The 23,109-nt window shown below is 39.7% G+C and overlaps 1 long non-coding RNA gene across 1 annotated transcript in view; it reads right to left on the bottom strand.

Annotated features, from left to right (window-relative positions):
- Window positions 1-23,109, bottom strand: part of LOC141577111 (uncharacterized) — a 742,740-nt gene that overhangs the window by 45,887 nt on the left and 673,744 nt on the right. The window contains exon 8 of the long non-coding RNA XR_012505708.1: window positions 7,234-7,367. This is a non-coding gene — a long non-coding RNA (uncharacterized LOC141577111). The remainder of the gene's footprint in view (window positions 1-7,233; window positions 7,368-23,109) is intronic.

Below are 23,109 nucleotides of genomic sequence, written 5' to 3'. Positions count from 1 at the left end.
AGTGTCAACCAGGCATTTAATAACTGTCAACCAAGATGCTGTATTTGAGAGAACATAGTCAGTGAAAGATTAAATAAGGCACTGCAGCCAGACCACCTACTGTGCAGGAAAGTATTCTGCGCTAGAAAATAACATTACCAGCCTAAGGATACAAAGAATTTCAAATGAGAGACTTAGGATTTACCACCCCGCAATGCAAGGTGTGAGTTTTTATCCTCAGTTAGGATGTGTGTGGCTTGGCCTAGTTTAAAACGCCCTCCTGGCCCATCCCCTGTCTATCATGGCCTTTGAGACTCACTTCTGCCCAGAAGGTCCTCCGATCAGCCCTGTCACACTCAGAATTCTTTGTATCCCAGCTCCTCAAGCCAAAACATTCCGGCCAACAGGAACAAAAGTTAACATTGAACTTACAATCAGAACACCGCAGCATGAATAATAATTCCCTTCCTCTCTGCCATGTGGCCATGTGGCCAGGTGCTTGCTGGACCTCAGACCTCGCCATCAGTAAAATGGGGTGTCGGTGTCTGTGCTCTTACAGCTGTAACATGTTCAACATGGCCTCTTAACAGCTGTCCCATTGTTTTCAATATTTGTGGTTTGTTAAAATGTGACTGGCCCATTAGAGGACTATTACAAGTAGACTTATGATAAAGAAATACTATAGCAAAAAAGGTTGTATGTGTTCAAGTCCATGCAAGAAGACACATGCCAGTCATGCAGAGAAAAACTGCAAACTGTAGCATGGTGGCAGTTATGGATAAATAAGAGCAGCTCCGGTGGACAGGTCTGAGCTCTGCCCCATGGCACATGCTGTTTACAGTTGTGCCCTCTTGGCACTCCCGGCCTGAGGTCAGTGGTCATCAACCACAGAGTCAGTACAGGAAGTCAGGGAGCGAAGGGCGAATCCACGGTGGGATGTCATCTAATCTCTGTAGGTCCCATGACACTGTAAGACAACTGCCTGTCGTCACATCTGGCCTAGTGAAACCCTGAATATCAAGAGCTACTCAAAGAAACCTGCAGGCTACACACATGCAGAGAGCCACACCTCTGCTAGCAGGAAGTGGCTTTCATTGCTGACGGATTCTCCACTTTATGTGAAGGACACACAGCATTCTCAGAAACACTGCTGTTACACAGTTGACAAAGCAGTAATATTTGTTTTCTTTGATTTTTTTCCCCCTTTATTTCTGGTTCATCCACTCTTTTTGTTGATTACATTAAAACAGCAATTGCGATTTCTTAGATGTCAATGCCATGTAAGTATTTTGTGTAGCAGTATCTTCTTTAATCCTCCCAACCAACCCTTTTCCAGATGAGAAAATGGAAACTTAAGAGAATGAAGTACCAGGTTCTTTCAAGAATTAATGATTGATAAAGTCAGAATGTGAACCCAGTTTTGTGTGATTCCATCAGGAGAGTTTCTGTGCCCTGCGTTATTCTGTCTCTGACATTGCTCTTCCCTCTTAGGAACAGAGCTACCAACACGGAGAGATCAAGCCGAGTGTCTGCGGCCTCTATCTGGGCTTTTTCACTCAGCATCTGAAGGCACCTCTGGATTATTCACAGTCTCCAATTCATTCTGTTGTATTTCCTGGTCCTCCTCTCACCATGGAAACCAGATAGAAACATACTGAGCCCCAGTGATTAATCTGATTTGTGCTCACTTTCTCAGCCTGGGGTCCATCTATTTTCTTTGGCCCATTTCTTAGTTTAAACTCACTTACTGGGAAATTTTTCAAAGCAGCTAAGATCTTACGATCAATAGGCCCCATGAGCTGATCTGAAAGACAAGGCGGACATGCAGTGTCATGAATTCCAGTTACAGAGCTGTCTCCATGGCCGCGTCTCATAACTACGGAGAGAGATGTGGTCTGTCTGACTTGGTAGGGTATTTTCTAAGTGAGATACTCAGGAAAATTATTTTTTATGTGGGTACTTTTTTGAAAGGTAATGTTTAGAACATTATAATTTAGCTTTAATAGTCTAGTTCTGCTAAAGAAAGCAAATCTTTTGATTATACACCCAACTGCTTGTTTTTTTTTAACAGACTATTAAGAAAACCCAAGCACTTTATACATTCCCTTCTTTCCACTGGAAAAAATTACTTCTTAAATAAGAACACTGAAAGCATGTATTCTGCGAGATTTTTTTGTTCAGGCAGTATAAAATTGAAAACATAGTTTTAATAAAAATTGAATAAACATTAATGAAGGAAGTATGTTAAATACCTGAACTCAACTGAAGGCTGGGGAATTTTTCCCCAATAAAATCTACACCTGCTCACTGCTTGATATTTCACCTGTCCCCTTTTATTTCTTGTGGTCTCTAAGCCTCTGTAATTGGCATCTTGGATTTACTATTTAGTGAAGGGTCTGAGATCTCCAGTATCCAAATCTGTGGCATGTCTGAAATGCTCACTTTGGCTGCTTCAGAGAACCACCCGGACTGACTCAGCTGTGACGCATCTGGGTGCACCGGGTATGGGCCAAGTTAAAAAAAATACACTGGATGGAGTTGCATTTCCAGACTCGGGTTATTTTTGCTTTTTAAATAGTTGGCCATAAAATCATACATTAGGAAATAGGTTCGATGAGTGGAAACCCTTTCAAAGAATCACCTGTTCTAGTCTTGATTTCCTATTTTGGAAACTCTTCCTCACATCTAGACAAATTTTTTCTTGCTACAATTAGCCAAGAGGCCCCATTGCTTTGTTTAACTTCAGCCTTGACAGGGAAGTCTTCTAGGCAATCCTACAAAGTTATAAAACTATTACAATAAAACCATGATCACATAGATAAGATGAGTTTGGGCTAACTGGAGATTTCCAGTAACTGACTGCTGGCTCAAAAAACATTCTGATCACTGATTATTTACACTGATAATCTGTCTCCAGTATGTCTGATTTCACTATCTAGACATAGTAACTTTTACTCCTGTTTCTGTTCTTTATTAGCCTCATTTTTATCTGTGGTAAGTGGTTGGGGTTCATTTTTCTGGACCATCTCCAGTGTTGGCATTGACCTTCTAAAATGAAGAGGCTTAAGAAGGCAACCATTATTTCACACATCATCCCGTGCTGTATTACTTATATTCCACCTAACATCCCAGGTGACTTTTCAAGCCATGTCCTCATTCATTCATTCTCTGCTTAACAAGGTTTGCTCTAAACAGAACACTGAGGAATGAAGGTAACTCATCCAAGAAGATTAGTAACTTACAATGGCACATCTCTTAACTGATGACCCATCACAAGATATCTAGTTACCTCCTAACCCCCTTCTGAGAAAGGTACCCAAACTGAACTTGCTTGGTTCTTCCTCATCTCAGAAAATGTCACCACTTCCATCCATTTTTCAAGCCAAAAACCTAGGAGTCATTCTTGATTACCCTTTTACTCTGCTACAACTGCCAACTCATCAGTAACTCCTAACCTCTCCACCCCCAAATTATCTCTCTGACATATCAACTTCTCACAACTCCACTGTGATCAGCCTTTAAAAGTGGCTGATTTCTCTCCTGGGTAACAGCTTTCTATCTGCACTCCCAGTTTTCACTCTTGTCTCATTGCCATCTCTTATTTTTATGCAAATGAAAACACCATAATCTTACACTCAGGGATCACCACCAAGGTTAACACCTTAGTATATGTCTTTGTAGATCTTTTTCTACACATATGTGTATACCTGTCTGTGTTGTTTTTTAACCAAAGTGAGAACATAGTATCTCTACGGCTTTGTAACTTGTACCCTGGTTGATAATATTGCCTCTGCATTTCAGTAATTTTTAAAATTTCTCCAGTGATCTTGAAACGTCGTTACTCCTATTTCCTCCCTATTCCAGGATCATTCTTTAATCATACTCTTAATCCAGCATCATCCCTTTCTTTTGACTTTGACTTGTTGAAATGATAGGAATAATATTCTTATAATTGCCTCACAAAGAAGTCTGACTTTTACTTGTACAAATGTAAATCAGATCAGTTGACTCTCTTTCTTAAACATATTAATGGCTTCTCACTGCATGTGGTCTAAAATCCAAACCCCTACTATGGGGTCCTTGAGGCCTTATTATCTGCCTTCTGCCCAACCTCACTGACTTGGTCTTCTAACCACTACTTCCTCCTGCTCACGAAGTAAAGATTATAGAGGCCTCATCTCAGAGCCTCAAGGACCCGAAGCCTGTCTTACCTCAACACCTTTGTACTTATCCTCTTCTCGCTGATCTTTTTATAGCCCTCTGGTCTCAGTTCAAATAGCACTGCTGCTCAGAGGTGTCACCCATTTTCCAATATAAAGTCATCACCTTCCTTCGTCTCAGTGACCCCTAATGGACCAGGCCCCGTTTTCATGCACTTGGGTGGCCCCCGGCACACTGAGTCTGGGCTTGCCCATGTGACTTGATATGGCCAGTGGGACATCAAAAAGTATGACAGCCACATATGCTTAAGAAACACCTGCACCGAGGGTCTTGTGTGTTTAACATCCTGCTGCCACTCTATAAAAAAGCTTGTGAAGGCATACAGAATGATGACAAGTTAAAGACCTTCTGGAGGATGACAGTGACCTTGGATGAATGCAGTTGCGTAAGTAACTTTGGGATTTCACCTAGAGGAGGAGAACCACTCAGGTGAGTCCAGTCAACTCACAGATTAATGAGAATTGATAAATTATTGTTTTTAGGCAGCACATGTTGGGTGGTTTTCCCACAACTGGTAACTGAAACAGTTCCTCTTCCGTTTAATGCACCTTACAGCATTTACCACCATCTGAAATAATCAGACATTTTGTCCACCTGAAACAGTCCCTCTCCAGCCACTGTAAATGCCATGAGGACAGAAATTTTGTGAGACTGTTACCATTGTATGTATCGTTAGTGCCTGTGACAGTGCTTGGCACCTAGCAGACACACTCAATAAAATTTATTTGCTGGATGAATAAAAAGCTCCAAGACTCTTAAGAAAAACAATTAGGAAAAATGTGTAAAAGATGAGGTGGAGAAGAGTCAAAGATCACTTATGGTGATCTTTCCTGTTATTGTCAACAAAGTGGTAGCCCAGGGAGGAAAAGACACACGCTGTTTAAAGTCGGGCTGGTACAGTAGGAAAGAGTTTGCAAAGTACACCGTTCACAGAGTAAAAGCCCCAAATCCAAAAACGCCAAAGTCTCAGAAAGGACTCAAAGCCCAGTGTTCCCTGCAAATAAAAGACGCCAGACCGTAAGCATCTGGGTTTGGAGACGCTCTCCGGAACCCTGCTGGAGCACCGCTCTCCGTGGTGTTTGGGAAGGCGGCCTGGGGGACAGGTCTGCTCTTCCTGTATAAGCTCTGAGCCGTCACAACTGTACATCTGGACTCCAGTCGCCTGGTGGTGACCTAGGCCCCCAGACGCCTGGTCTTCCAACTTCTGTTTTCACTTTTCCATGGCAACATCCTGCCCCTGAGCTGTGAGGTTTTTGTTTTTTGTTTGTTTGTTTCCAAACAATACCACCACCCCGTTTTACTCTGTGACACTGACCCATGTACCTACATGGACAAGCGTACCAGCCTCTATTCGTTGTTGACAACATGTCAGGCCCTCTGTTAAGTGATTTCCATGCATTATTTCATTTTAAGTTCATAGCATCACTTAGAGGTCAATATTCTTCTTGTTTCCATTGTACTGGTGAAGAAACTGTGCATGAAATAATTTAGGTAACATGTCTAAGGTTAGCAGCTAAAATAAGTGCAGAAGTCCTGCTTCAAATCTCTATCTGCGTATCTGCAAATCTTATGATCTAATGCCTTCTCTGTATAATCACTCAACCCCCGTGGGCCTGCACGTGCCAGCCTCAGCCTAGTTCTCAACCTGGATACCTCTCCTAGCAAATCTCACCGGGAGGTGCCCCATGCCTTTGCAATCAAATAAACTGTCAGGCTTATGCTGAGAATTAGTGAATGTTTACCTGGTATGTCAGACTTCCCAAGTGGCTCAGTACTTTACGCCTTGACTCCGCCCAAAATACCTACTTTTGCATCTTTCAAATCTGCTGGCAGCTTAGCAGGAATATTATTCGGGACAGAGGAATTATAAGAGCTTGGCTATATGAAAAATAATTTCCCCCGTATATGCATTTTGGCATGTTCTGCCCTATGTAAATACTTAGTTATGTTTAGGAGTGGACATAGTTGTTTGATTTAGAACCTTAAGCTTAACAAACTCCAAAGAGCATCTACTCCAGGGTTTTTAGTAATACAGCCTTTTCTTTCCATCCTTCCGTGCAAATAAAAGGTCAGTATCACATTTCTGTGATTTAAGATTTATGTCCATGTGGTGGTTGCAGGGGTAGGAATGAGGAGGAGTTAGTGTTACTCGGTTCCTTGGCTTTCTCCTTTTGCCAGACCATTGAAAGCCGCCTGCTCAAAGTCACACAGTTTTCCAGACAATGGTATAGTTACCTGTGAGTTTTGGCACCTAGCACTGTGACATCAAAACGCACAACTTAATTTGATGTGTGCACCTCCTCTTCACCTGGGCAGTAGGCAGTGCTTTTTCTTTTCCTGCCTCGGCTGACTCTGAGAAAAGAATTGCTTCTCCCTGTTTTCCAGGCCCACCTCCCTGGATTCCCTCGTGGTGCATGCACACTGTTTGCTGCCTCCAGACTGGGTTGCCTAGCAACCAGGCTCTGCAGGCTTCGTAATAGACAAAGCCTTTCCCTTCCAGTCCAACTGCTGCACTAATGCTCACTGTTGACAAGGGAACAACTCCCTGCTGAGCATACTCTGTAATCTGGAGGCAGACTTGGGGACTTGGTGCCAGGAGATATGAACATCTCTCCTAAACAGGGAGGAGAAATAGAAGTTTGGGAACCAACTCATTTTTGAGCATGGACTATTTCCTGCACTGAGAGATGACGATGCATGCATTTCCACTTGGTCACTCACCAGAAATTATATTACAGAAGGCATTTTGTTACGGTGGAACCTGAATTCAGAGAATAATTCACATCATCATCTTCTTGCCCTGTATGACCCACAAAGAAGCCATCTAATATTTCAATGTATACAGTGACACCATCTGAAATTATTTCATGCCTGTCAGCCGAGTGGCTCAGACTGAAGCTCCACTGAACTAGAAAGCCTTGAATCCATACAGCATTTTTAAATCCATCTTACTGGAACCGAATACTGGGCCATCATCAAGGTAGGCAGAACACGGAATGGCATTCCCACTTAATAGAAGATGAGGTGACTCACCCAGAAGTAGACAGGGAAAAGTAGACAAATCATCTTCAAAGCCGACAAATCAGAGTCCTCTGGCTCCAGGTGCTTGTTCAACTCTGGGACAGATGCATCTTCATGTGGAGAATGAACTGAAATTTATGGCTTGCCTGCAGAGAAAGGAGAGCAGAGGGTCATTTTATAAATTAGTAAATAAGCTAGGAGAAGTGTAACAAGTTAGTCTGGGTTACTCAGCAAAGCAATGACCCTCTTACCTTTCTGAATCAAGGCTATCAGACATTAAACACTACATTACTGATGTCTCCGTGGCTTTATTATGGGACAGCTTGTGGATGCATTCAGAAACTTATGCAAGCAATTAAAATTTTAAATACAGAGGGATGGTAAAATACAATTAATACACTCTACTACTGAACATGGCAGGATTTCATAATCTGTTTTGTTTTCCCAGGACAAAGCAAGATAATAAACTTAATGACGATAGACGTGGCCATTTTCCTCCTTTTTGTGTCTCGTATATATCTGCACAGAGCCTGGCATAGAGAATTCCTACCATAAATATTTCTACAAATAAACAATAAAAAAATTTTTTTAAATGAGAAATCACTGTGTTACTCAATATAGCAAAAAGAGCTTATTATATTCCAATACCCATCTCATATCATCCCATTAGACTAAATAACACCATCTTAAATTCAAAATCAGGAGGAACTTTCTGGCATTTTAGTATTGCTAAACTCTTGGAGTGTTTTCCAAGAGTTTAGCAATAAAAGAAAAAATAAAAGATCTTTCCTATAAAACAAGACTAGCCAAACAACTGTAAGCCCAGAACCCATGTAAATTAGTTATAGAACTGGAGGAAAATCCAATTAAACCAGAAATGCCCTTCTAGCCTTCCGTATTTATTGTGTGTGTGTATTTTTTTTTTATTGAAGTATAGTGAGTTTACAATGTTGTGTCAATTTCTGGTGTACAGCACAATACTTCAGTCATACCTGAACATACATATATTTGTTTTCACCATAACTTACTATGAGATATTGAATATAGTTCCCTGTGCTATACAGTATTAACTTGTTGTTTATCTATTTTACATATATTAGTTAGTATCTGCAAATCTCGAACTCCCAATTTATCCCTTCCCTCCTTGGTAACCATAAATTTGTTTTCTATGCCTGTGAATCTGTTTCTGTTTTGTAAATAAGTTTGTCTTTTTTTTTTCTTTAGATTCCACATGTAAGTGATATATGGTATTTTTCTTTCTCTTTCTGGTTTACTTCACTTAGAATGACAATCTCCAGGTCCATCCATGTTGCTGCAAATTAAACCTCAGTATTTCATTCTTCTTCCATTCAGTATTGTTTCATCCTTGAACATAATGATCATCTATGATCTTTGGCGTACCTAGTTCTATAATCTATTATATTTAGGGCAAGTTTATCATAGCATATAGCATAGTAATCAGGAGTAGAACATTTGGATTCAGACTGGCCTAGGTAAAAGGCCTCTCCCCGTAGTGGCTGTTTGACCCTTAGGCCTCTTTGAACCAGTTTTCTTACAAGCATAATGGGAATTAGCAAAGCACCTACGTCAGTGTGGTCAGAGACATTTAATGAGACAATGCTTAGTAAAACTTTGAGCTCAGATCTAACGTATAGAGCTAAGTTAGCCATTAATTTAAATGACCATAGTAAATAATAATAGTTCCAGTAGATTTAGCTTTATAACTAGTTATTTTTTGGGGGGAGGACCATATTCTTTGGACAAGATGTCAAGATATCCCAAACTTTTCAGTCAACTCATGGAATAATTCCTACTGCATTTCCAAAAAACAAGTATTCAAACAGCATTTTAAAAAACTTTAATACCTTCTAGGCCCAGGGAGGAAATTCTAGAGAAGCATCATTCTAGACTTTTTCAATGAAGGGCTGTGCTGTTGGTATCCCACTGTCTCCTTTTACCTCCCACCTTCACCACCTGGAAGGAAGAATTACTCAGTACACACTGTTCCTGCCCCTCCCTGTGCTGGATGGGAATGTACCATGTGTTTCCATCACATACTAGATTCTTCTGACACCATCTGTTCTAAGCCCACAGCACACAGTTTGCCTTGCTGTCACAACTCTATCTGAAAATGTCGAGAAGAAATGTGATGAATGATTCTGAGGAATGTTGTTTACCTACCAACCATCCACCACTGCGTGACAGAGACGGGGCTGGCTAACAGTACAGGGCCTCACCGTCCTGGGATTCTACGATTAGCCCTGCCTAACATATCACAAAGTATGAATGACAGAGGCAAGGGCTGATTCTAAAGATTTTTAACTCAGCAAGGACATGCTGGTACAGATCCTATCTCACCTCTCTTTACTGAATTCTTAGTTTCCACTAGGCACTGTTTTAATCACCTTCCACACATAACACAATCCTCACAACACCCCAACAAGAAGGAAGACACTGTCATCACCTACATGTGTCACTGAGAAACTAGAGGCTTGGGTAGGTAAGTTGCTCTTCTCATAGTCACACAGCTAGCAAATGGTGGAGTTGGGGTGTAAACCCAAGCTGTCTGTCTCCAGACTCTCTGTGTCCTCCAACAGGAACAGTAAACCAAGAATCAACTGGCTTGTACTACGCAGTCCCACTTTTTTGCTCCCTAGAGTTACCGTTCTATTTTGCTGTATTACTTCCTTCCAGTTTAGGGAAGGAAGATTATGGGCAGAGACCGTGAACTACTTCCATTTACACTTACAAACCCACCCGCCTCATACCACCTTTGATCATGCATAGTGGGTGCTTCGTAAATATCACTGATGGAAGGTTCTCCAAATGTGGACCATTACTAGGGTGACCACATAATTTATCATTCAAATCAGAGCATGTTTGAAAGGGAAAGGGGTCCTACTGAAAATTATGCTAGGATAATAACTCTAAACTGAGGCCATCTTGGACAAACTGGACCACATGGTTATCCTTGTTAAAACCTTTGTTCTTACTATGTCTATTCTATGTTATGAGTTTCCTCTGAGAAAAAGAGTTTCCTCTGAGAGACAGACTTTGAAACAGTTAAACTGGAACACCAAAAAATGGAGCCATCTATCCTAAACGCAAACCCAGAAACAGAGACTATCAAAAAGACAACCTGGATGTCACCCTGATTTTGTTTTCCCTTTTATAAATGTGTTTGTGATTTTTTTTTCCCACTCCTCAGCAGATGCTACCTGACTTGTGCTCTGGCTAATGTCACTCACGTCAGGAGCGTTGCCAAATGCAATGAGGTGCGACTGACACCAAGAAAGATGATGAGCAAGGAGAATGGCAGCTGGCTCCATTTCCTTCCTGTAGAATTTTAATGAATCAAGGAGCATCCTGATAGAGTGGATCTGTACATGCTAGAAGCAAAGCCGAAAGCCCTCATTCTAAACTCTGAGATCTGAGAACCCCAGAGTGGGCTCCACACTCATGACAGGGCTGGATGGGTCCTGAATAGAGGCTGAGGACTGGGAAATACAAGAAGTAGCTACAGAGCTACGGGGAAGACTGCAGAGAAGGGATAAGGAAACCTGAGCTCTCCCTCACTCTGCGATACTCATTAGCTCTGTGACTTAGACAAAGTATTTGTCATAATCAAGACTCTATTAGTAACAAACAAACGCTAATGCCACCTTAAGCAAAAACAATAAAACAAGTAGTTTATTTCAAGGATCCACAGGCATTTCATGGCAGCCAAGGGCAGGAACGTGGCACAGGGCCTCAGAAGTACTGGATGAGGAAGCTACAAAGGCACTACATGCCTACAAAAGGAGCTTATTTCTTCTTTCATTATTGCTTCATTCTGTGAATCTGCTTCTTTGTCACCTTTGTCATTTTTTTGCCACCCATTCTGCCCAGTAGAAGACAAGATAACCCAAGTTTTTATGGTGTTGGTCCAACTACAAGGAAAGACTGATTCTCAATTCATGTTTCTATGTCTAATTCCCAGCCAAAGACCTGATAGGCCTAGCTAGTGTGAGGTGTCCTCCCCAGGCCCAAAAAGTGTGAACAGAGTGTACGTCAATTTTGGGTATCATGCCTGAGGCCCACTTCCATAACCCAGCAGAAGGCGCAGTCGTTCCTGCTGCAGGGGGCGCTGTGTGTGAGCTGAGACATTTTCAGTGGCATCCCATTAGCTTGTATAATGTTATTCTCTTAAGAGCAAAATCTGACTTTCCTTTCCTCATGTGGTTATAAGCCCTAAATGATACCATTGATAGGAGGGGAAATGTGGAATGCAAATAGCTTTACATCTGTTAGGTACTCGCTTTATCCTTAAGTCACCCCGTGAGTCAGATGTAAAGCAGTCGTATTTAAGCCTATATCCTCTAGATTCCCAAGCTGTGGTCCCCCGTCCATGGATAGCTGGTAGGTCAATGTCACTGCCAGAAAAAAAGAAAAAAATTCTCCTAATGAGAACGTTCTGGGCTTAGAGTTCACTGACAAGTCAGAACCCTCTACCTTCTCTAGATTTGTAATTGATTCCTTTATTTGCATTATGTAAATGGAACCTTGTGTAATTTCATATCCATAATTGTTATCATTAATAAATTCAGTTGTTATTTCTCTGAGCTCTGAGATGCTCAATTATTAGAACTGTAAACAGAATATAAGGGGTGCAGAAAGCATGAATATTTAGTGATACTGACAGATTTTATTCATAACCTGCCACGATTATTAATATTACTATTAATTTTGGCAAGGCAGGTTGTCAACATGAGTACTAAGTATGAAGCAAGGAAAATTCCTTCACCAGAACTTAATTCTTCAAGGAATGCCACTGAAAAATGAAAAGATACACATCTCACTCAAGCCCTGAGAAAATAACTCATCAGTCAATAGATCTCTACTAAGGCCTGTGATGGGTCAAGACTCAACAACGTTAGGGATTAGGAAAGGGCCAGAATGTAAAATACTACTCTGTAAGTATTCTACTGATAGACCCCTCTGTATGTTGGATCTGAATGCTCCCTCCTTCTCAACCCTCCGTGGAAATCACTTTTTGAAAAGAGCACAAGGTTCTAATTTTGACTATTATTTACATGCCTCAAATTCCTCACCATTTTCAAATAACTGATCTGCCTAGCTGGAACTGACAGAAGAAATACTTCGGTAAGGAGCATCAGAGAGGAACTAAAATCCAAGGGTTTGGTCACGTTTTACCCAGGAAAGCCTGACGTGATAGATGCCCTGGGAAAACATGAGCTGTCTTGCAGAGAAACCATTGAGAAACTAGGTAGAGCCATCATGTGAAGCCCACCCCGGGTAAACACGAGGAGGCTCTCAGCTCTGAGAGAACAGGGCATGGGACAGACTGCTGAGTGGTGGTACTCTCCGAGAGGGTAAGATGTGTGGAGATGAGGGAGAGTGAGAGAGAGGGGCTAGAAAAAGGGCAGGACAAATGGAAAAAACATGGGCCAACACTGAATAGGCTGATTACAGACAACATCAACTTGAGGAGTGGCTGTGCTTTATATTCTCAGGGTGCACACACAGCGACACGGAAACACACAGTTATGTATGTACTCCACCCACACACACCACCTATGTACACAGCCTCCTCTTATTCTTCGATATATACGACTCAAATGTCCCTGCACACACACAGACGCACTCCCACAAATCACGCCACACACGCACTCGCATGCACACACACACACGCACTGCCCACCTTGCATGTATCCACAAGAGCAGCAGCAGCACCTCAGCAAAGCTACCGGAAACAAGTGCAAACATGGAACACACAGAGACAGCCATAGGGACAGAGGCTGCCTGACCAAGAGTCTGTCGGAGTAACAGACCTAGAAAGGTCAGCATGACTGACTCCTGCTTCCGCCAGCAACTGGTAAATGTTTCTGTACTTCTGTAAATAGAATTGAAGATGGAAGAAATTCAGGTTAACGGCTGAGTACGATCATTAGCCAGGTCAGCACCTATTTTGGAAAGGATATTTCAGTGACATGTTTACCAAATGGTCTACTTCAAATGCTAACCAAAATAGAAAATTAGAAAAATGTAAATCACTATCCTTCTTGATCCACCTCCCCAAATGCACAGAGGAATCAACCATAACACATACAAACACACACTTGAACATTCGTAATTATCAAATATATCACTCCTAACGCCCAGATCGAGCTTTGAGCTAGTCAATAAATTTCAATTGTACATCTGTGATACTGCATAAAAGAAAAGGCAGTTGAGTTCACTTGAGGGCTACCATTTATTAAGAACTAACTATGTGTGGACACTGTTCCAACATCTTCACATTGCTTCATTTCATACTGACAACAACTATATGGAGTAGAAACTATTACTATTTTTATGTTGTGGATGAGGAAATTGAGACGCAGAGAAATTATGCTGAGCAAATATACATAAGACATAAATATTATGCCAAGGAAGAGACAGAGTTTGAACTTGAACTCAGGTTGTCTAACTCTAGATGATCACGCTAACATGAAGACAGTTCATTCCCATGCCAACTACCAGCTAGCAGTAATGGTAATGCTACATGGAGAAGCGCTTTTGGCTGTGTCTGGGCTGGCCAGAAAGGAGTACTACAGTCAACGTATGAAGTGTGCCACTGGTAGGAAGGTGGGTGGAGACACGTAAGTGAATATTTGTGACACTGACCTGGGGTCCAGAGGCTGAGCAACCACCAACCACATGTCCAACCTTACCCAAACATGACAGGTGAAAAGGGAAGGAATCAAAGGCAAGGGCACAGATTTAACAGCACTTATGGGTTCCAACCCACGTGAAGACCTCTTAGCACAATGCTGGACAGCAGGAGCAGCTTAAGATCCTGTGATCTTAGATCATTATCCTATAGTTTAGAACACGATTTCACAACTGCAATCTTTGGTTTTTAAACTCCACCCATCCTCGTGTCGATTACTAAAAATAACAGAATTCAATCAGTAATAAAACTTCTATATATACTTATAATACAATGTGGATCGAAATGCATGTCTAAAAGTCTTAGGACAATTAAAGAAAGACTAAGGGGAAAGAGGTGGGAAAGGATAAATTTGGGAGTTTCAAATTTGCAAACGTTAGCCACTAAATATAAAAATAGATTTTAAAAAACAAATTTCTTCTGTATAGCACAGAGAACTATATCCAATATCTTCTAATAACCTTTAATAAAAAAGAATACAAAAGTGAAAAAAAGAAGGGTTCTGGCAGTTCTACCAATCCCAAAATGTAACAATGTGCTCACCTTCCTAAAAACATGTGATGCTCACTACTGAACATCCATATGGGTAAGGACTGTACTCTATGTCAATGTAATCTTTAGAAGAACCTTCCAAAAGCTCCATTAGAACACTTATCCAAGGTGATTGAGCCATTCTGAGCAGATCCAGAACTATTACCCCAAAAACTAAAACCAGCTTATTTTTTCTATGGCCTCAAGATTGTCATTTGAAAGATGGGATGAACAAAGCACACCTCAATTTCTCTTACAACCGAGGGTCTACAGGCTGGTGACTGGCAGGGAAGAGGGCTGTGGACTGTGACCATGGGATGGCTTGGCACTCAGCCTGGCTTCATCTGAATCACACTCTCAAGTGACAGAATTAACCAGCCATGGAGATTGAGTTCACTGAACAGGAAAAATGAGGCTGCCAGGAAGAAAAGTTAATGCAACGTAAGGCAGTGTTAAATGGAACAACAGCCATTTATTCATTCCCTGCCCTTCAAGAAAGATTTAAGGGGACAATAAACAGTAGTGTCCAAAAACAAGTAGATGAAAATCTCATTCCACTTTTGGTTTTCAGGCAACACATTGAAGAGAGTTCTAAATTCCACAAAAACATTTTCAGGGACCTTTGGAGAAACTAGAGCTCATCTATTTAGAGTGACCAGGATTGGGGATGAGCACAGAATCATGGCGTGTGGTCAATGGCTGAACGTTGAAGAATATGAGGGTATTTATTCTAACAAAAAGAACTCAAAAAAGTTATCTTTTACCTGACACTTAAAAAGTCTGTCATATTGAAGAGTGCTTAGACATTTTTATATGGTTTTAGAGAACAGAATACAAGTGAGAAGGGGAAATTCCAAAACTTGTCCAAAAATGAAAAACAATGCCTATGAAGTAGTGAGGGTTACTATTATTCAAGGTATTAAAGAAGATGCATGTTTATAAATCTCTTGACAAATACTCATGTCAGGTGGCAAGAAGGGACTTTTTTAAAGTCATGCATTTAACCAATTCAGAATCATATACATGCTAAGATATCTTTTCATCTTTTCACTAGGCACTGTTGTGAAAGATTTGGTTATGATGTATTTGCTAGGCACAAGAAATAACTTTGGCTAGGAAGAAGAATGAGGGGTTTTCTACAATGAGCGACAGATTTTTAAAAAATCAACATTAAGTAGAAAGGAAGCATGTGACGTTACTGAATGGACCAAGACGGCTGAGGTGACATATCACATATCACACTTCAATCACCACAGGATTTTACTCTTTTATTTTTCCCCATATAAGAGCAAAAAAATGTCCCATCCAAGACATCTGAGCTTCTGAGCTATAGATTATACTGTCAGCTATTCAGGATGGTTGGACAATAGCAAATCCTTTATCACTGGTGGGGAGCGTTAGCCCACGGTCTCTGAACTCAAAGGAGATTCAGGAGCAATCCCAGGATCCCATTCTTTTCTCCCTTTATGAATTCTACTAAGTCATTATCCTTCCATCAATCTGCCCACCTGATCAAGCTATTTGTAATGCAGTTAGTGACCGCATCACCTCCAACCTAGCTGAATATCTTATTACACATGCAAAGGAAAGAATGAAGCTATTTTTTGATCTGTCTGCAATTTCCAGATTAAAAAATCTCTCTGCATTTTCAGAAGGTTTTATATCAGATTTCCTTTTCTACTTTGCTGACACAGCAGTAGACACAATAGCTGTGGGGGGGAATTTTCTAGCCAAAGTACTACAACTGAGCAAAGCAGGATGAGACTGTATTCAAAATTCAGTATCACAATTCTGTCTTTCCAAGTGAGGAAGATTATGGCTTCCATTCATAGAAGAGGACAATAAAAATAACAGTAACTAAAAAAATTTTTAAACTTTCCTTATGGTAAGTGAATATATTTAGAACCTAAGACCATAAATTAAGAAGTCTAGTATTATATAGGCCCAGGAAGATAAGGCCAATGTGGGAAAAAGAGGAATATGAGGAAACAGAAAGCATAGTGTTGGTATCCAGTTGGAAATTCTGTGCCCTGTCTAAGCATATGGTAGTTCAGTAACACCACCACCAATAGCAACATTTAAAAATGTAGCTTAACCAAGTAATTGAATGTTTACAACTTATAGATTCCCATTTTAGCTGCAAAGGTCTTTAACGATCACCAGGTCCAAGGGTTTTCAACTCTGACACCATACTCAAAGCCCTGGACAGCATCTAAAAATTACTAACGCCGGGACACCATACCAGACCATTGGATGACAAGCATTAGTGTGATTTAAAAATTTCATCAGGTGATTCTAATGGACAGCAAGGCATAAGAAACAAGATGAGAAAACTAAAGCTGAAAGAAACAGATTTGTTCAAGCTGACATTAGCACTTGGTAGGCAGCAAGTGCTGCCTTAATTATCAATGAGTAAGTTTCAATCTAGAAGATACACAGAAGCAAATGCATAGACAAAAGAATAAAAGGGTAATGTACAAAAGTAATCAAGACTCTTACTTGACTAAGCACATATTTGGCTAGTTAGCAATGTAGTTGCACTAATGATACAATATACTTTCATAGCGCCTACAATGCGTCAAAAAAAATCACTAAACATTTAACATGCATTTCTCTACCTTTGTAAAAATTAAAGAGATAAAGACACTGATGCACTGTGAGATAAATTATATTGCCAAGTACACAGATTTAATACATTTCCAAGGATGCATTTAAATCTGTCTCTTTGAGATAAAATTTACATGAAACAAAATGTACAGATTTCAATATACCATTAGATGAGTTTGGCAAATGTACACATACATCCACGTAACCAACTCTACAATCAAGCTATTAAGCACTCCCATTACCCCCAAAACTCCCCCATGTCCTCTTCCAGTCGTTCCACCCCCGACAGGAAACTGTGATTCTGGTTTCTACCACTATGACTGGAACTTTCATAAATGAAATTATACAGTGTGTTCTCATTTGTTTCTTACTGGTTTGTTCAACATACTTTTTCTTGAGATTCATCCACATTGTTCCATGTATCAGTAGCTTGTTGCCTTTATGTTGCTGAGCAAGTATTCTATTACATGAACATACCACAATTTGTTCACCAACTGCCCTCTTGATGGTCGTTTGGCTACTATTAAGCACAGCTTTTGCTTTTTATTAGTAAAGCTGCTATTAAACTTTATTTAACTTTAGGAGAAACTACCAAACTGTTTTCTAAAGCAGATGTTTCATAACTTCCCTGAGCAATATACAAGTTCTAGTTACTTCACATCCTCACTAGCGTTTGTTGTTGCCACAAGGAAATGGCATCACATTGTGCTTTTAATTTGTGTGTCTCTGGTAACTAACAACGTCAAGTACTTTTTCATGTTCATATTCATCACTCATACATCCTTTCTTGTGTAGTGTCCAAATCTTTGGCCTCATTGTAAAAAAAAAAATTGCTTTTTTTTTTTTAATTATTGGCTTCTTCTTTATTTATTCTGGATCAAGTTTATTGTCAAACATATACTGCAAATATTTTCTCCCAGACTGTAGCTAAACTTTTAATTTTCTTTTGATGTGCAGAGGTTTGTTGTTGTTGTTATTTTGGGTGAAATTCAATTTATCCTCTTTTGTGATTTTTTAATTTCACCTCTAGGAAATCTTTGTCAACCCCAAGATCATAAATATATTTTTCCATGTTTACTTCAAAAAGCTTTAATGTTTTAGTTTTTACAATCAAGTCTATAATTTATCTAAATAAATTAATCCTGTGCATGATGTGAAGTTGAGATTCCTGTTTTCCTTACGTATATCCAGTATATTCCAGTACCATCTGTTAAAAAGATTTTTATTTTCTCATTGAATTGCTTTTGAGCTTTTATTGACATTTACTAGATATGTATTGATCTATTTCTGAACTAATTTGTCCCATTGATCAGCTTGCATATCCTTATGTTAAATACAATACTGTCTTGATCTTGGTGGCTTATGTCAAGTCATAAAATTCATCTGATTTGGTTATTGTTCAAGATGGCTTTCAGTGTTGTATTTTCTTCACATTTTCATACAAATTTCAGAGTAAGATTTTTTGTGTCCACAAAAAAAAAAAAGGTGAAATTTTGCTTGAGATTATATTTAATCAAAAGAATACTGAAACTTCCAGTTCATTAACATGTTACCTCCACTGAAATCTTATAGGAACATTTTAGAGTTTTTAGTGGAGAAACCTCATATATCATTTTGTTAAATTTACCGCCTTGGTTTTATGGATATCTTCATGCTATTGTACATGGTTTAAAGTTCATTTTCCAAATGTTTGCAGCTAGTACATAGATACACAAACTGATTTTATCTTCATATTGTATCAGTCACTACACACTGAGTACCTCCAATGTGCCAAAAACTATACTAAACATCCTCTACTAAAAATTTTTACAGAAATCTATTTAAATGACAAGGAAACTGAGGCAGAGATAAATTAGTTTTATAGCCAAGGACCTAAGGCTAATTTTACAGCCAAGAACTTAAGGCTAACAAACTTTCAAATTTGAATTAAAACTTAATTCTCTTTAATGTTAAATTGTATTCTAACCAATATGCTTTTGCTTACGTCATAACATGGGAGGCCTTGAGTACCAGATCCTTAAGGTTTAATCCTACCAGTCAGTGGGTTCCCCTGCTTGGTAGATTCTTGAGCAGGGAAATAACATTTTGAAAGAGCAGTTCTTGAGAGCCTTATACAGATAGAGGTGGGAAGAATAAAATAGATGGGGTGATAAGAGACAGACTACATATTGTCAAACATCCCACACTCTGCCACCTCCAATTTGACTCCATTTCTTTCAGCTCACAAAGAGTAACGTTTCAGGCTGCCACTTTGGAAAAGTCTGATAGTTCTTCAAATGATTAAATGTAGAGTTACCATATGACCTTCAATTCTACTAGTATTTATATCCCCAAGAGAAATGAAAACATGCCCACACAAAAACATGTATGCGAATGTTTACCACGGTATTATTCATAGGAACCAAAAAGGTAGAAAGAACACAAACATCCATTACCTGATGAATAGATAAGCAAAATATGATACATCCAAAATATGGAGTATTTTTGACCATAAAAAGGAATGAAGTACTGATACATGCTGTACCATGGGGGGACACTGAAAACACCATGATAAGTAAAAGCGGTCATTCACAAAAGGCCATACATTTTATGACTCCATTTTATATGAAATGTCCAGAATAGATAAATCTATGTAGATAGACAGTTGATTAGTGATTGCTTAGGGCCAGGAAGTGACGAATACTGAGAAGGGAGGACATCTAAATGGTAGTGGAATTTCATCTTGAGGTGTTAACAGTGTTTCAAAGTTGAACATCTAAAATATATTGCATATCTTGTGGTATATTTATACAATGGAATACTATTCAGCCATAAAAACCAACAACATAACGCCATTTGCGCAACATGGATAGTACTGGAGAATGTCATTCTCAATGAAGTAAGCCAGAAAGAGGAAGAAAAATACCATATGAGAGCACTCATATGCAGAATCTAAAAACAAAAAACATAAATACAAAACAGAAACAGACTCATAGACATGGAATACAAACTTGTGGTTGCCAGGGGGATGGGGAGTGGGAAGGGACAGACTGGGATTTCAAAATATAGAACAGATACACAAGATTGTACTGTGTAGCACAGGGCAATATATACAGGAGCTTGTGGTGGCTCACAGCGAAAGGGAATGTGACAGCGAATGTATGTATGTTCATGCATAACTGAAAAACTGTGCTCTACACTGGAATTTGACACAACATTGTAAAATGACTATAACTCAATAAAAAATGTTAAAAAAATATATTGCATATCTTTGTAAATACAATAAAACCCAATGAATTGTATACTTTAAATGTGTGAACTGTACAGTATGTGAATTATATATCAATAAAGCTATTAAAAATAAAAGAACAAAGTTCCTATTCTTTTTTACAGCTCAATGACTGACAATAAGTACCTAATAAATATTTGTTGGAAAGATCAAAGAAAAAACAAGTTCACTAGTTACAGGCTCCTATTGTGTTCAGGTACTGGGCTACCTTGAAGGATGTTTTAAAAATATGAATAAAGTAACTTCCTTTTCCCTTATTTATCCGATCACGTAATAAATCACCTGCAACACCACTTACTATTCTAGGTTTTAGTTAACTAACTCCTTTACATATGTAAGGGACCTTGCTGGCGTACTGCCGTCACCCACTATCACTGGCATTTTCAGCACTGCCTTGCAACGTGACCTTTGGTGGGTCACTTTACTCTTCCCAGCTTGCTTCTGATAGAACTCTTGAAAGCTACCTTGAGGAGCTGACCGAACACAAGAGTCAGGGAGAAAACAACAGAGCTGTAAGATCTCTAAACACAGTAAGAGCTCTTGTATCCCATGGCACTTTTGTCTGCATAATTTTCAACTAACAACAACAACAACAACAAAAGTCTTTTGACTATATCAGTAGGGAGTGTTACAATCTATGTCACAAATACAGGTCATACTTTTTTTTTCTCAGAAAGAATAAAATAGCATTATCACTGCAGCTGCTTTGTTTTTGTTTCTTACTTTTTTAAGTCTTGTTGATCCTTAAAAGTCTGAATAGAAAGGAACCTTAGAGAGTCTTTAATCCAATGCTCTCCTAACTTTAATGTGAGCCACCAGGGGATTTTGTTAAAATGCAGAATCGGATGCAGTAGGTCTGGAGAGTCATCCCAGGCAATGTGGGTGCTGCTGTTTCATGGCCACACTTTGAGCAGCAAAGTTCAATTTCAACCAATTCATGTTTAAAAAATTTTTTTTCTTACATCAAGAGGTAGAGAAAAAAAAGGAGTCTTACTCCAGGTCACAAAGTTTAGCAGTAGGAATATCAAGACCAGACACCAAGTCTCTATAACAAACAAAACTGTCCACCTAAGTTTGTTCTATGTCCTACCGAACGCTCAAGAACACGAAACATGAACGAACACAACCAAACCCATTTTTGGTCATCAAGGACCACTGGTTTCGCTCCTGAACAGCCACTCTACTATCCTAGCATGTGGTGAGCCTCTCACACCCTCCTGTCATCGTCAGCATGGGGTGGGAAACACAGGTACAGTTTAGCAAACTGTAACTGGAGCAGATGTTTTGAGAAAAGAGAGTCATAAAATCTTTTGAGAGAAAAACTCCCTGAAGTTTGACTATCCTGTGACTGCTAATCCTACTAGTATAGATAGATGACAAAAGATCTTGTAACTTAAATATAAACAGACTCAATAGGACAGTATTGATATGCCTATGTTGGTATACGTACCGAGTACTCCTGAAAGCTGAGAAAGCTAGTAAGATTAAGTTTAGTCACTTAACTGCGACCCCCAGGAGTGCAGACAAAGAAAAAGAGCAGAGGAGCCTTTTAATTTTTCTCACTACCTTTTTGTCTTATTTTTATTTTTGCCATATATATGTATTAGTTTAATTATTTTTTAAAACCAGGAATGTTTAAATAATGTAAATAAAAGATAGCATGGAAGATTGTAGTTTCTAAAAATGGCCAGAATAATATTTTTAGTGCCCTCCAGAACCTTGCAACTCCCCATCAAAAGCTGTAGTCTCTTTTCATTCCCCTCAAAACTGAGAAAGCTTATGACTTTTCCAACCCAAACGGTGAAGTGATACTTTATGTTTTCTGGGGCTGTATTTGTATTTTCTCAAAAAAAAAAAAAAAAATACAGCTCCCACTTGAACCCCCCTCTTTTGGGGATGTTTTCTCTGGGAAACCAACCACCATGCTGTGAAGAGGACCACGTTCACCCACACAAAGAGACCACGTGGAGAGGCCCACGTTGAAAGAAGCTGAGACCCCAGCCAAGAGCCTCGATGAACCACCGTATCTGTGAGCCAACAAGGCTTCAGAAGATCCCATTCCTCAGAATGAACCTTCTGGGCGAGACCCAGGTATCACGGAGGGGAGACAAGGCACCCTCTTTACACCCTGTCTGAAGTTCTAACTCAGAGAACCCACAAACATAGTAAGGGCGTATTTTATATGCTGGATTTCACAGTGATTTGTTACACAGCACGCAGTAACTAAAACAGATTTTCATACCTGGAAGTAGGATATTGCAACCACAAACATACCTAAAACCAGGGGGGTGACTTTGAGACTTGTGGGTGGACAGAGACTGCAAAACATGGAGAAGAGTATTTGTGAAAACTTAGAAGAGCCTTAGAAAGTTAATCAGTGACTCCTGATGGCCCTCCAGGAGATTGAAAGTGAGGGACTCAAGGAGCAGGAGGAAAGTATTACTGGAAGCTGAAAGAAAGAAGACACTTTTTATGTAGTGGTGGAAAGTTCAGGAGCATGGTGCCCTGTGATAACATGGAAACTAGAAAAATGTACTGAATGAACTTGATGGTTGAGCCACGGGGGTTTCCAGGCAGACTGCTGAAGGTGCAGCCTGGCCCCAGACTGCCACAGCAGCCTACAGCAAATGTAAGAAGACAGAGGAATGCGAAGCACAGGACTTGAGAATACCAAGGAGCCAGGACTTCCTGGATTTGGAAATAATGGAATTTCTCATTTCCACCCTCTCCAGATGGTCAGGGACGTTCAATTAATAAATGGCTTTGGTGT

The sequence above is a fragment of the Camelus bactrianus genome, chromosome 3, assembly GCF_048773025.1.
Source record: "Camelus bactrianus isolate YW-2024 breed Bactrian camel chromosome 3, ASM4877302v1, whole genome shotgun sequence".
Classification (NCBI taxonomy): Eukaryota; Metazoa; Chordata; class Mammalia; order Artiodactyla; family Camelidae; genus Camelus; species Camelus bactrianus.
Note: the sequence above shows the minus strand (reverse complement) of the source record. Positions and strands in the feature narration are given on the sequence as shown.